The sequence below is a fragment of the Erigeron canadensis genome, chromosome 9 (assembly GCF_010389155.1).
Source record: "Erigeron canadensis isolate Cc75 chromosome 9, C_canadensis_v1, whole genome shotgun sequence".
In the NCBI taxonomy this organism is placed as follows: Eukaryota; Viridiplantae; Streptophyta; class Magnoliopsida; order Asterales; family Asteraceae; genus Erigeron; species Erigeron canadensis.
Window position 1 is genome coordinate 7830204 of NC_057769.1, and position 14032 is coordinate 7844235.

Here is a 14032-nt window from a genome sequence, read left to right on the forward strand (position 1 = left end):
CAGAAGAAAAAGATAGATTAAGATGTTCAAAACCTAATATTTATATTAAAAATTGGATTTTTTTTCTTCTAAAAATCCAGGAGCGTGCCTAGGGGGCGGGGGGGGAGGGAGAGGGGCTAATGCCCCATTCCAAATTTATATTTTGTTATGTATATTTAAAATTTTTCATAGATTTAAAAAAATTTTCTATAGGTTTTTAACATTTTATCCCCTTCTAGATTTTTATTTCATGAATTTTTTAATTTTGCCCGTTTTCAAATTTTTCCCTGGTATCACCTCTGCTTAAATCTATGTTTTTAATTATGGATTGTGAAAGTTTTGGAGTACAAAGATACGTGAAGTTTTTTTATAATATATATGCTTATGAATAGTGTCCTTGCCACATAAATTGTGACAAGTGGCACTATTACAAGCACACACATCCAATGGCGGAAGATATGAAAGACCAAAGGGATTCTGGTCATTCCAAAATTTTAGATCATATTTAGCAATTATATACTCTCGCTGTTCTATATTAAATGTTCAATTTTGACTTGTCTAGTCTTCTGCTTGAAACTTTGACCATAAATTTTTTTTTTTCTGTTATATAATAGTTTCCGAAAGTTATATCAATGAAAAGTACATTGAAAACTGATGTGCGTTTTTATTTCTTGTCTTTAAATTTATGTTGTACAAGTAACTATCTAACCTAAACACACTTAACGAGCAGAGAACCCGGTCAGTGTAATATAGCCTAGTGGTAAGTTACAGGATCGTTCGCAGGTACGCGTTGCGTTACCTAATCTAGTAGTACGTGTAATTCTAGTTTGTTTTGGGGGTTTGTCACTAACTCCTAATAAACTAATACTTTTAACAGTAAATTAAAAATCTAGCCGCAACCGCTTTTCAGCGAAAGGCTAACCTGAAAATATTTGAGTAAAGCTAATAACAGTAATTAAATTAAAATACTTGTTTGGCATCTCCGATCTCATGGTACGATCAAATACTATCCTACTGGTTTGCTAGTCTGTTGGAAACTTCATCACGGCTCAAAATCTCGTTAGATTCACTTTGCCTAATTAGTAGTGTTGTCGCTAGACTCACATTACCCTATGAACAAAATCTCGCTAGATTTATTGTTTAAGCATTAATGACCTAAAGTTTGTGTTACTAATTCATCTTTTAGTTACCCGGCTCTTAAGCCATGACCAGATATAATTCCCTCCAGTGACCACAGTGCTCGGTTACAAGTCAAAGGATCGCGTCTGACATTGTTAAGCTTCATGTTCAATTCATCCTAGTTACTATGGTTCTGGATCCCACGGTTACAAGTGAATCACTTTTTACTTCTAGTTATAGAACGACTAGTCGTTTTCTGTCCTAACATATTAGTCCTAGTGTATGATTATAGACAACCATCAGAATTAAACTAATATGTTTAGATATAAAACTAATAGCAACATGAATTACTAATCAACATGGATCTACGATAAACAGTAAAACACACTCCAATAGAATCTAAACAAACACTGTAAAACAATAAGCGTCTACATGATCACATCGATCCAAACAAGTATTCAGCCTATTAGCCTAGCATTATTAAAAGAATAACAAAGTCTGAAAAGATGAAAGACATTGTTCAATAACATAAGTAAATAAAAGAGATAAATCTAGACTGAGGATGAAGACCGGAAAGTGTTAGAAGCTCCAAAACCTCCATGGAATCTGCAAGATCGACCTAGGGATGTTGCTGGGCGGCTAGGGCTGCTGAATCGGCTCTCTCTTAGGGTTTTGAGGGTTAGTTCGACTTAAATAGTGGTAAAAGTCAGTTTCTGATCTGGGCTGACCAGTGGCGCTGGTCCTGGGCTCTTCTGGGCCAACAGCGCTGGTGGCTGCTGTTCTTCTTCTTGCATCTTCGTTTGGCTCCCGAATCACTTCCTTGTGTCTTGTATCTTCATAGGCTTCCTTCTTGAGTCAGTTGATGTCATTTACCCTCACTCGCATCTTTCGTAAACCTGCGTAAACACATCATTCATTAAGTACCAATAGTTCCGGAATAATAACTCATTTAAGCATAGAAATGAAGTCTTTCCTTAGGGGTTTTTATCACAAAATGGACGCTTATCAAAAACTCAATCCGTCCATATATTTTATATGAAGTGTTGTATAATATAGACAAATATTTTCATGGTCAAAGTTTAAAACAAAAGACTTGATAAATAAAATTTTTATATGTTTTTACCCCCTCGGAAACAAAACATAGATATAGAAAAGAGGAAACCTAAAACCCCAAAAAATTTTGACCCCTCCAGCGTTGTCGTTTAAGTTCCGCCGCTGCACACGTCGTCAACTGCGTAACGTTGTTCGATTGGTGCTACGTTGCAACACTTATCATTGTTTGTATTTTTCCACGTTACGTTTTGTTTCTCTTTTTGTTTCTTTTTTATATGTTCGATGTGTTTTTGTTGTATTTTCTAAAAACACATTGTGTTAAGTTTAGATCACAGTGTGTTTTTGATAGCGTGTGAAATCAGAAAATTGTTCAAATACACTGTAATATGAACTTAATACAATGTATTTTCAAAAAACACATTGTGTCAAATTTATATCACAATGTGTTTTGATCAGTTTTCTAGTTTTCACAAAAATTTTAATTTTCAAATAATCACAACCCAATGTTTTTAAAAGTTAATACTCGGTTCATTTTTATCCTTAAAGCAGCTTCGTTCCAATGTTTTCAATACAAACCACCATCACGTGATAAGAATAGCATCCAAGATACTTCCGATCGTTTTGGTAAAGTTGCAGTCACTTAATCCAATTTACATCTTCACGCGGATTGAAAGCAGATATGTCAATAAGGTGTCAAAACGAAAATAAAGATTTGATCACAACCACAACATTAGAATCACAAGTTAGCTAGGTAATTTAATTCAGAATTTACCCAGCCACGCCGCAAACATGACACAAAATAGTATGTATTTTTTGACAATGAAGGTTAGATCAAATAGTTGGAGTCATGGGTTCGACTCTCTAGAGTGACATGTCCTAGAGGTTTTTCTTTGAATCACCTGTAACGGTTTCTGGTATACATCTCGTAGTCTAGAGTACGTGTAGGGCTTCTTCATTATACGGTGAGTTGTCCCCTGATGTCGAATACCAACTGACAGTTCAGAAATAATAAATAAATAAATAAAGATTTTAAAACCAACAGTACCTCAAAACTTATTATTAGAATAAAGGTAAATAGGTAAAAACACGTTGTTCTCATGTATCAATAGTATCACCTTAGTACCTAGAACACACATATCACTCACCTTTTAGTATATAAATTTTTTAAAGGTGCGGATCAAATATCACAGCGGGGTTTAAACTATATTGTCTTAACCAAGTCCATGGCATCGAGCCCCTCACCTCCAATACCTAGTCGGAGGGAAACTTTCTATTAATTCGTCCAAAGACAAGGCTATTAATAGAGATAAATTGATCTTACCCCTTCCAGACTCGAACCCGAATCTTCTCAGATATAAACCTTTAAAAAAAAAAAATTTGCCTTGCCACTAGGCTATTTTCAATTATAAATAGTAATCTTATAAAAAATATTAATACTTCCAGTTTCATCATTCATTTTACAAATAAATAATTGTAAGCTTATAAAGAACGATTAGAAAAGCAAAAAAGGTCATAGATAGTATAAGTCTATAACCATAGTTCTAAAACTCACAAGTACACTCGTACGAGTCGATACGAGTCAAAATTAAATGAAAACGGGACGACTCAGCTTTGTTCCAGACTCGTTTTTTGTTGTGCAAGTTGGTACGAGTCATGATCCGAGTCACAAGTCACAAAATATTTTTTTTATTTTTTAAAACTTTTTTTAAAACATAAATCTTTTATATGCTTAAGATTTGATATTATTTTTAACAATGTTTACTATTTTTAGCTTATTATATTAATACAATATTATATTTTTATTAAAAAAAACTTATATATAATTGTAAAATTATATATTATCAAATATCCTGACTTTACACGTTTTGAGTCACGAGTCGAAAAATCAGATTTCGAGTCGAGTCAAAAATACCGAGTTGATAACTATGTCTACAATACGTTTCCGACTATGTGAGTACGTGCCAATATTATTTAAATTTAGGTGAGAAAAATTATTTTTACATGCTATGAGTGTATATATAAGTATAGAAGATAATGACGAATTTAAAATTTGTATTATATTTTTTATAATTACAATTAGAATTGTAAAATATGAGTTGTAATAAATAAATTACATGGTAATTAAGTAAGATAATTATATGGATTAATTTGACTAAGCGAATGAGTTGTTAGTTCATTGGTAAGGTCTTTAACCTGAAGGAAATCCATCAGAGTTCGAATCTCACTTCCACATTTATAGGAGTGGATTATTAAGGGGGTTTTGAGAGTCATGGGTTTCATCCCCGATATGCATGGTTCGGACTACACATACTGCCTAATTAAATGTCACTGTGGTGTTGCAAATATAAAAATATTTGACTAGATGTATAATATAATAAATAAATTAATAGAGGTATTATAATTATTTGAAACGATTGTTTGATAAAATATAATAGATAAAACTTAAAAGGGTAAAATAGATATGTTAAATTGTCAGCTCATTTTTAAATTTAAAAAAAAGAGAGAGAGAGAAAAGAAAACAAGAGTTAAATATTTTATAAGAGATTATAAACTAGAAAGGTAATGCCTGTAAGATTATGTATAATGTATATCATGTTACAAAATGTTTTCATGTAAAATAGCATGTTTTTACATGGTTTCCGTTTCTATCAAATCATACTTTATTGATTCATGAACTCTCGAAAGTAATAGTTTTCTTTAAAAATTTCCAACTCCACTCGTTCGAAGTTTATTTATTGGCCACAATTTGAAACGTATTTAAAAACATATATTGCTAACTTTACATTGATATACCCACTTATGATTACTGTTCTTTTAAATTTATCATGTCTTTTACCTAAAAAACCTAAAGCTTCATTACAAAAAATTCGTCGTTTTTACACATCACTTTTTAAAAATGTAAAAAAATTTCTTAAATTGTTCGCACTTAAAAATGTGTACAAATAGTCTATACTGAAAAATGTGAAAAAAGTTACAAATTTCACATTTAAAAGTGCGAAGAAAATTTTTACACACTAATAAGTGTAAAATATTAGATTTGTAAGCACTTTTAAATGTAAAGATAATTTTTTCGCAAGTAATTTCTACACACTATAAAAATTATTTCTTCGCAGGTGATTTGATGAAATAAGAAAATAATCATATTACCATACTTACAAACATTATCGGATTAAAAAACTTTACGACGTTAGAAATGAAAAGAATAATTAACCAAAAACATGTGGAGTTGGGAGATATGAATGTGTGAGGATCAGAATTTAAATCCTTTTTCATGTCTTGTATACTCGTATTATGGAAAGCGAAGTGATTATCACAATATTTAATTTGTTTATCCTATGTGATTTATTGATTTTTCCATTATAAAAATTGTATAATGTTATTAATGGAGTATATGTTACATATCTACCAATAAATCAAAATAGGATGAACCAATCGTCAATAGATAAATTGATACATGGTGGAGCTTGAGACTGAGAGGTCATAGGTTCAAATCCTGGTGTGATCAAAAATGCTTTCAGGAAGAGGTTTTCCCATAATGGGTTTCATCTGAAATTGGAGTTGAGTATATGAAGAGACATGCCGCTGAGCCCAAATTTGACATTAAAAAAAAATAAAATAGGATTAAGATGTTCTTGAAATAACACGTGACTTAATTCTTGATCGATACATGTCCTTTTAATTTTATTTTATTTTTAATTAAATGAGCTTTTTTAATTTTATATAGATTTTATTTTCTTATTAAACTTATAATTAAACTTTAACTCTTGGCTTATAGATAGAAAACATAATATAACCTTATTTGATTTATCGTTATCTCATTAATAAATTTAACAATTCAAAATTTGAGTATACGTTTCGAAATCATAAGGTTATTTGTCATCATCCATTATGCTTACAAGTTTCGATTATGATGTGATTTTAAAAGTTAAAGGTAGATCCAAAACTCTAACTAAACATATATTATATTTATTATTACTGTATATTATAATTTAGCTTCGATCATCGGTTTACTTTAACCACAAATATTTCATACTCACGAATCATGTATGTGACATATTCGAATTTCTTTATGATACAATCTATATAGGCATACAACAGTTGTACATCGTACATTCGTACGGGTAGTATTAATTAATACTAGACTTATGTCGGCACAATGCAGTGGCGGTTAGGGTAATGATGGCGGAGGTGGTGGTGGTGACACTGGTGGAGGCGGTAGTGGGGACGGCAGTCAGAACGGCGATGGGGGCGACGATGGTGGTGATTGTGAAAGTAAATGATGTTAATTGTTAAAGGTGGTATTGTAATTATTTTAAGTGTTGAGGGATCTATATTGTAAATTATTTCATTGAGGGTATTATAGGTATATTAAATTAAAATGTTTAAATTAGTGAATAAAGAAGAGGAGTATTTTTGGTTTTTCTTAAAGGAAAAAAAGAAAAAAGAAAAATGATTCATTCTATAAATATGTTACATATATATTTCTCATACGAGATCGGCCGATAAGGCTAATAATGGGATGGGGATTCCCTAAAGTTAATTATAACTTTAAGGATAAAATTATTAATCTTAACTCTTGAATTAAAATCAAAGATCAAGATTCATAGATGATCTTAGAATCTTGACATTTGATTTTAATCCAAATGTCAAGATGTTTTTAACTTTACCCTTAAAGTTATTTAGGAATCCTCATCCCTAATAATGACCCAATCCATAGAAAACAAAACATATCAAAATAGTTAACAAACAAATAAATGAATAAAGGCTTCAAAGCAAAAAAATGTTATTGGTCTCCACTCGACCACTCCTCCACCTTTGAATTCGTAAGCACCAAATAAGAGAAAAGTTCTAATCCATACCCACATAACATTAACCAATAGCCACCATGGAAACAAATAGAGCCACATCATCAACCACACTACAAGCTCCCTTTACAACAAGAATAAATTCCAACTTATTTCAATCATGTGGCCATGCTCAAGTGATCCATGTCACAATATCTTAAATTCTTAATCATCCATAATATTATGTTTCATAAAGCTGTTCATGATTAAATCCAAAACAACCATGTTGGTTCGAGAATAGAATAAGCTTTGACAAATTCCTAGTCATATTAATCCTTTTGCACGGACTAAATTGTTGTGCGTCACTATCTTTTGTAGCTTGTCTTACAAGAAGACCAATGGCGAACCTATGTGGTCCATTTTTCCATTTTAATTTTAGTAATCGAAAGAAGGAACATTATTCATATAACTTATTTTCATATATATACTTTTAATATTATTATTAATATATTTATATATATTTATTATTGAAGAAAAGATAGTTTAAATAACAATATTTGCAATTTTTATAAAAGTAAATTAAAAATTGAAATAAAAAGTACCACATTATAGTTCCAAAAATGATGAAATGATTGAAAGTTTTTGATGACATAATCCGGGGTAATTTTGCGCTCCTCGAACTTATAAAATACGCTCTCACGACTTTGTATGATGTGACCGGAATGATCTTAATTACATTATAATTTTGCAATTTTTTTTACAAATTCAACAAGTAATTAACTAATTCAATTAATTATCTGTTGCCATTTAATAAAGAAATATCATGGTTAACAAAGAGCGATCCTCTTGTTGATGTTTTAATCTACAGGTGACAAAAAAATATACAAGCATATAATAAAAAATGGATAAGGATGATGAGTATGAAGGGCCCATGAAAAATAGAGGCAACACCACGAAAGTTTAATACGTGTTCCTCATATTGTTTCGAAATATATTCTTCATGGATTAATTCCGATACCGACCTTTCAGATTGTGGTTCATAATGTTGGTTTTGGTAGGTGTGGTTTGAATTATATTATGTTGATATTATGTAACACTTCGTTAAGAACAGTTTTAAAATAAGAACGATGAGGACATTTAAAAACAACATTTTAACGCATTAAAAGTCCATAAAGCTAACATAGTGTATAACTAATTATCATAATTTAAGTGTTTAACAACACATTGATCCGTCAAAATCGAAAAAATCATGTTTTTTGTTGGATGCATCATTTTGATGAATATGCATCCAAGATAGATGCACAAAACAAAAAGCACGATTTTCTCGATTTTGACAGGCCAATGTGTTGTTAAACACTTAAATAATGATAATTACTTATGCACTATGTTGGTTTTATGTACTTTTAATGCATCAAAATGATGTTTTTAAGTGTTGTCACCGTGAATATATTTTAAGACTATTTTTATTTTATTGTCCTCCTACAGTTACAAAGAATATATAAAAGTTGATTCACTTCTATATTGAGTTAAATTAAGTGATTGATTCGTTTTATACGTTTTGTATATACTCAACCATGATTATGAGGTTGTTTGTGATTGTATTTTGAGGTGATAATTAATCTGATAATTGCATTTGAGTTTTCATAAAGAAAATGTAATTTTGGAAAATTAGTTGCTACATGTTTAAAAAACATACTTAGTTTTATAATACAAAATCTATTTTACAAACTCAATCTTAAACACCCGTACATACCAACACGTGTTTGTAATGTTATACTTATACTCATCCAAAACATAAGAAAGCAGACCCCTAGAATATTATCAACATTCAAACTTGAAGTGAAACACCAATTTTAGGGGTGTTACCGGTTCTTATGTTTTTTATAAAAAAAAAATAAATAACACGTCTTTAGCCTTAGAGTACATTGATTAATCTCTAATAAGAGGTTATGGATCTAATTTCTAAAGATGATTATAGTTAACTCGCCAACTTTAGTGGTATCTTTTTTTCTTAGAATGACAAGATGGAATTTAGATACACACTAGAAATAAACACCCGCGCGTTGCCGCGGAGCTTTTATAGTAACGTCGTGGACAATGATTCATTAAGCTAAAACACGTTGCCGCAGATTATATTACACACCTTGCGGCGAGACTCAAGTATATTATCTTTTCAGATGACAATGTTTTGGTACAAATTTGATAAAGTCACCAACTAACATTTATTTGACATTGTAACAATAAAGCATTTTATTGATAGGCTAAAATGTAAAAGATAAAACTTTAGGGGGTTAAAAGGTAAAGACGTAAAAGTTGATGGGCTAAACCGCAAAAGGAAAAAACTTTGGGGGTTAAAAAGTAAAGAGAAAACTTTAGGGAGTTAAAATGTAAAGTAGTAAAATGTGATGGGCTTAAATTTGGGGGTTAAAAAGTAAAGAGAAAACTTTAGGGAGTTAAAATGTAAAGTAGTAAAAGGTGATTGGGCTTAAATGTAAAAAGTAAAATCTTTAGAGGGTTAAAAGGTAAAGAGTTCAAAGTTGCATGCATGTGTAGTTGTACCATTTGCATAGAAACTTGTAAAAAACCAGTTGGTTTTTAGTATATATATATAAATTTGTTGATAGTTGTAGTCACAAGATTATGCTATTATGTACAAAATGCAAATCTTTACATATTTTTGCAGGTGCAGATTATTTTTTTCTTTATCTTGTTTTAATATAGATTTCTTTGTCGTGAAAAATTATGATATGCATACATACAATTACATGCCCATATGTTATATGTATGTATCTATGTGTGTATGTGTGTAGTCATGTAGTCGTGTAGATGTGTATTTTTAAAGACCAATAAATGGACAATAATAATTAGGAAAAGATTTTCCAAAAGTGAAGGAGATCTGGTACAATTGACTAATGATGTCCCCCACCAATATGTCAAATGGGTCCATTCATTTACTACGGATTTTGCAATGAGAAATATGAATATCTACAACTTGGTAAATTAAAGCCTATAATTATTAGTTTTTAGGCAATTTTTTTATTTTAACTAATGACATGTACTTAAAATTTTTAAGCATGATTGTGAGCCTACCAGTTAATCTTATACTCTGCACATTATTATAAACCTTACATATTTTGTCTACTCTCATATCATTCAAATTTAAACGAATTCATCCAATGATAGCTCAATTTATTTGGAGACCTAAAACAAACATGTAAAGAAAGGTATTTTTGCTTACATAAAGTTAAACCTATTTTGCCTACACATAAAATTCGTGTTCATACGTGACATGTTACCCGTATTATCAAATCGATTTTTTTATTCAATCATTAGAGCGATCACCCAGTAGAGTGACCAAAACCTAATTTTAGTGACTCGTTTAGAACAATAATCAACGTAGAATAAATAATAAAGTACGTACAAAATTATATCGAGTTTTGTAACCATTGTTTAAAATAGGCATGAAAAGAACTCTACAAGCGCAAATATATAAACTTGAGGCGTTTAAAATTTTGAGGCCTAAAGCTTTTGCTTTGTTTGTCTTACATTTGAGCAACTACAGAATTCCCCATAACTACATAATAACCAGGGCTATCGAAGTAACCGACTAAATCATTGACACGACTTGATGTTGGTTTAGATTAATGCATTATACACTGATATACAGAAGTGGAATAAGTCCACTACAAATAATATTACAATTCACTTTTAATTAACGTGAACAAATTAAAAAACTTGTCATGTTTTTATGTGCGTAAAATTACGTTGAATTTAAAATGTGTAAAAAATTATTCACACTAAAATTTGTGATATTCTCAAAGTTTACACTTTTTAGTGTGAACTTTCATATATAATTTGTAACACCACAAATTAATTATGAAAGTCAATACTAAAAAATGTAAACTTTTAAAATACCACATATTTTGGTGTAAATAAGTTTCCACACATTTTTAGTTCAACATAATTTTACACATATAAAATCGTGACAAATTTTTTTAATTTGTTCACACTAACAAAAAATGTAAATAATTATAATATTATTTATTTATAGTCGTTCGCTTAATCTAAACATTTTAACTTTACAAAAATACATTGGGCAAATTTAAAAGGAAAACGGGGTATTATTAATTCCTAAATTCGTAATTCGACACGGTTTATAAATAAAAAAAATAAAAAGAACATGAGTACATGACCTTCCACTCCACCGTAACAATGATAGCATCGGGAGTATATCACCGGCCGACGGCCGTGCTGTCTTTCTCATTGAATTTTCTAGGCACTATCATGCCATGGTTGAGCTAGGACGTTTGGGTATATTGTACGTATACTTGGCTTTTCATGTCCCTACCATCCAATATCAAACATTTTACCAGGATTTTGCAAATCCAAATGTTGCAACTTTTTGACTTTTGGTCTTTATTTGTCAAATTTAAATGAATTTCACCAACACATAACATCTATAGACTATAGTGTTGGAAATAAACAAACAATGCAAGCAAGCTGACAAAGATTACAATACTTGGATTATTAGTAAGTAATTCGGTTAATTCAAATAGTATACATATTTTTGACAAAATTAACTAATGTTTGTTGTAATTGCTGATAGCTAAAATTTCATATATATATATATAATAGGTATATATATGTATATATACTAGGTATATTACCCGCGCGATGCGCGTAATTGTTTAAGATCTCCACACACCGTTTAAATTATGGTGAAAGAAATTTTAAAAAATTAATCTACATATAAACATAATGTCGTTAAAGAAATTGCAACAAATTAATCTAGATATAAACATTAATGATTGTTAAAAAGTATTTCGTGTTAAATTATATATTATTCCTTGGCCCTTTTGTAGTTATTAATACAACCATTTTATTTAGTGAAGAATTATATACTCAGTATGAAATATCTAGTATGATGTCATATGAGTATTAGACTAATATATGATGGTTTTAGTTTGGTTATTTTTGTGAACATATATCAAGTCACATTTTAAACATTACCTCTATAGGAGTTATTCATTTTGAGAGATATTTTTATAAAAAAACGTGAAAACAATTTTTTTACGATAAATTTCATTCAGTTATTAAAATAATAAAATTTTACCTAATTCATCTCACAAATCGTACATCGTTAGATAAAAACAAAATATGGGTATGTTAAAATTTCGTCATATTCAAAAGAGATGGAACTTGATATACATAGATATAAGATAATTATTGGCAAAGATAAATATAGAGATGACACATAAAATTTAGTGACAAATATGATCTATTTAATTCTTTTCTTAATCTTATCATTTAATTTAAATAAATATCATAAACATATACTTAAAAAGATTTACTATAACGATTTTTTAGAAACATGTTTTATTATCTCATGAAATTTAAATATTTGAATACATTAATTGGTCATGAATATTTTTATGTCGTGTAAATAGATGTAAAATGTTTACATGGAATAGCAAATCATTAACTATCACTTGGGAAATCTCTTAGTAAAAGCTAGATGCCGTTTTTATAAAAAATATAGTACAAAATCTACATAAGGGGGAAAAAATATTTACCAAAATAATATTTAACATTTAACAAAATCCTACGTTTTTTTTATTTTACTTCATAATTTTTTCTATATATATATTTAGAAATTTATAGTTAAAATATTGTAAAGAATATATGAGAATGTCATGTATGATTTAATCCTATGTGGCAATGCTATAAGCTAGTGTCCTTTAAAGAATTTTTTCCGATAAGTGTCCTTTACATGAAAATTGTTTTTTAATTGTTTTCTGAATAACTTATGTGTAATTTTGAAGTTTATAATTGTGTGGATGCATGGATTATCATCCATTATACAATTATGTGGAGATTTGGATTTTTGATCACATGTGCACGAATATTGCTATGATTACATGTGAAAAATTACACTTTTCGTCCTTGAATTTGATACGTTTTGCACTTTTTGTCCTTAAAGTGAAAAAATAGCAAAAAAACCCTAAACTTGACACTTTTTTTTTTTCACTTTTCATCCCTGCGATAATGATAGTTTTTTTCCGTTATGGTTGCTAACATTCGTTAGTTTTTTGTTCACTTTTCGTTCTTTCCATTTTTGTTTCAATTTTTCATTTTGAAAATTTCAAAACTGCCCAATAGTACATAAACCGTATTTGAAAGTAGAGTAAGAGACATATTACATTTTCTTTTTATGTATTTATACTTATCAAAATATATATATTGAAATTCTAATAACACAATATACTTAACAAAAGCATAATAATATAAATGTGGGTTGGTTTGATGATTTGTAAAGATCAATAATCGAAAATGTTAGAAAAAATAATTTATGTACATATGTTTAATTAGATATGATTATAATAAATTTAATAATTTTAATAATACTAAAAGTATGAATATTTGTTTATTAATGTTATCATAAAAGAATTTTTTTATTTTATTCAAGTATAGCGTAATAAAGACATGTGTCATTTAAATATAGTGTCAAGCGTTACTTAAAGAAAACTTCAGTCATATTTTAGCACATTGGTAGAAATGACATGTTATGCGTTTGATTTTATTTATTCATCGTTAATTGTACCTTTATGTAAGGGAAGTGATATTCGTACCACTATCTTTGATTAATGAACCACAATGTACATATTATATAGCTGACAGTACAAGCCGGAAATGCATAGTTATGGTACATCAATCAAAATAAATGGTACTAATATCACTTCCCTTTATGTAATTGTCTCATTCAATAAATCGTCATGTATGCATAAATATTCATGCTTTCTTTGTATTATTTGATACTAACTCTATTTATTCAATAGTTTCTTTTAAAATTTGTTGTGTACCCCTTTATGATTTCTACATCGCTGGGCAATTTTGACATTTAAAATAAAAAAAACCAAAAAAATAAGAAAGGACGAAAAGTGAACAAAATAACTAATGAATGTTGGCAACCTTAACGGAGAAAAATTAACACCATTATTGCAGGGACGAAAAGTGAAAAAGTGACAAGTCTAGGTTTTTTTTTTTGCTATTTTTTCAATTTAGAGTTGAAAAGTGAAAGACGAAAAATATAATTTTCT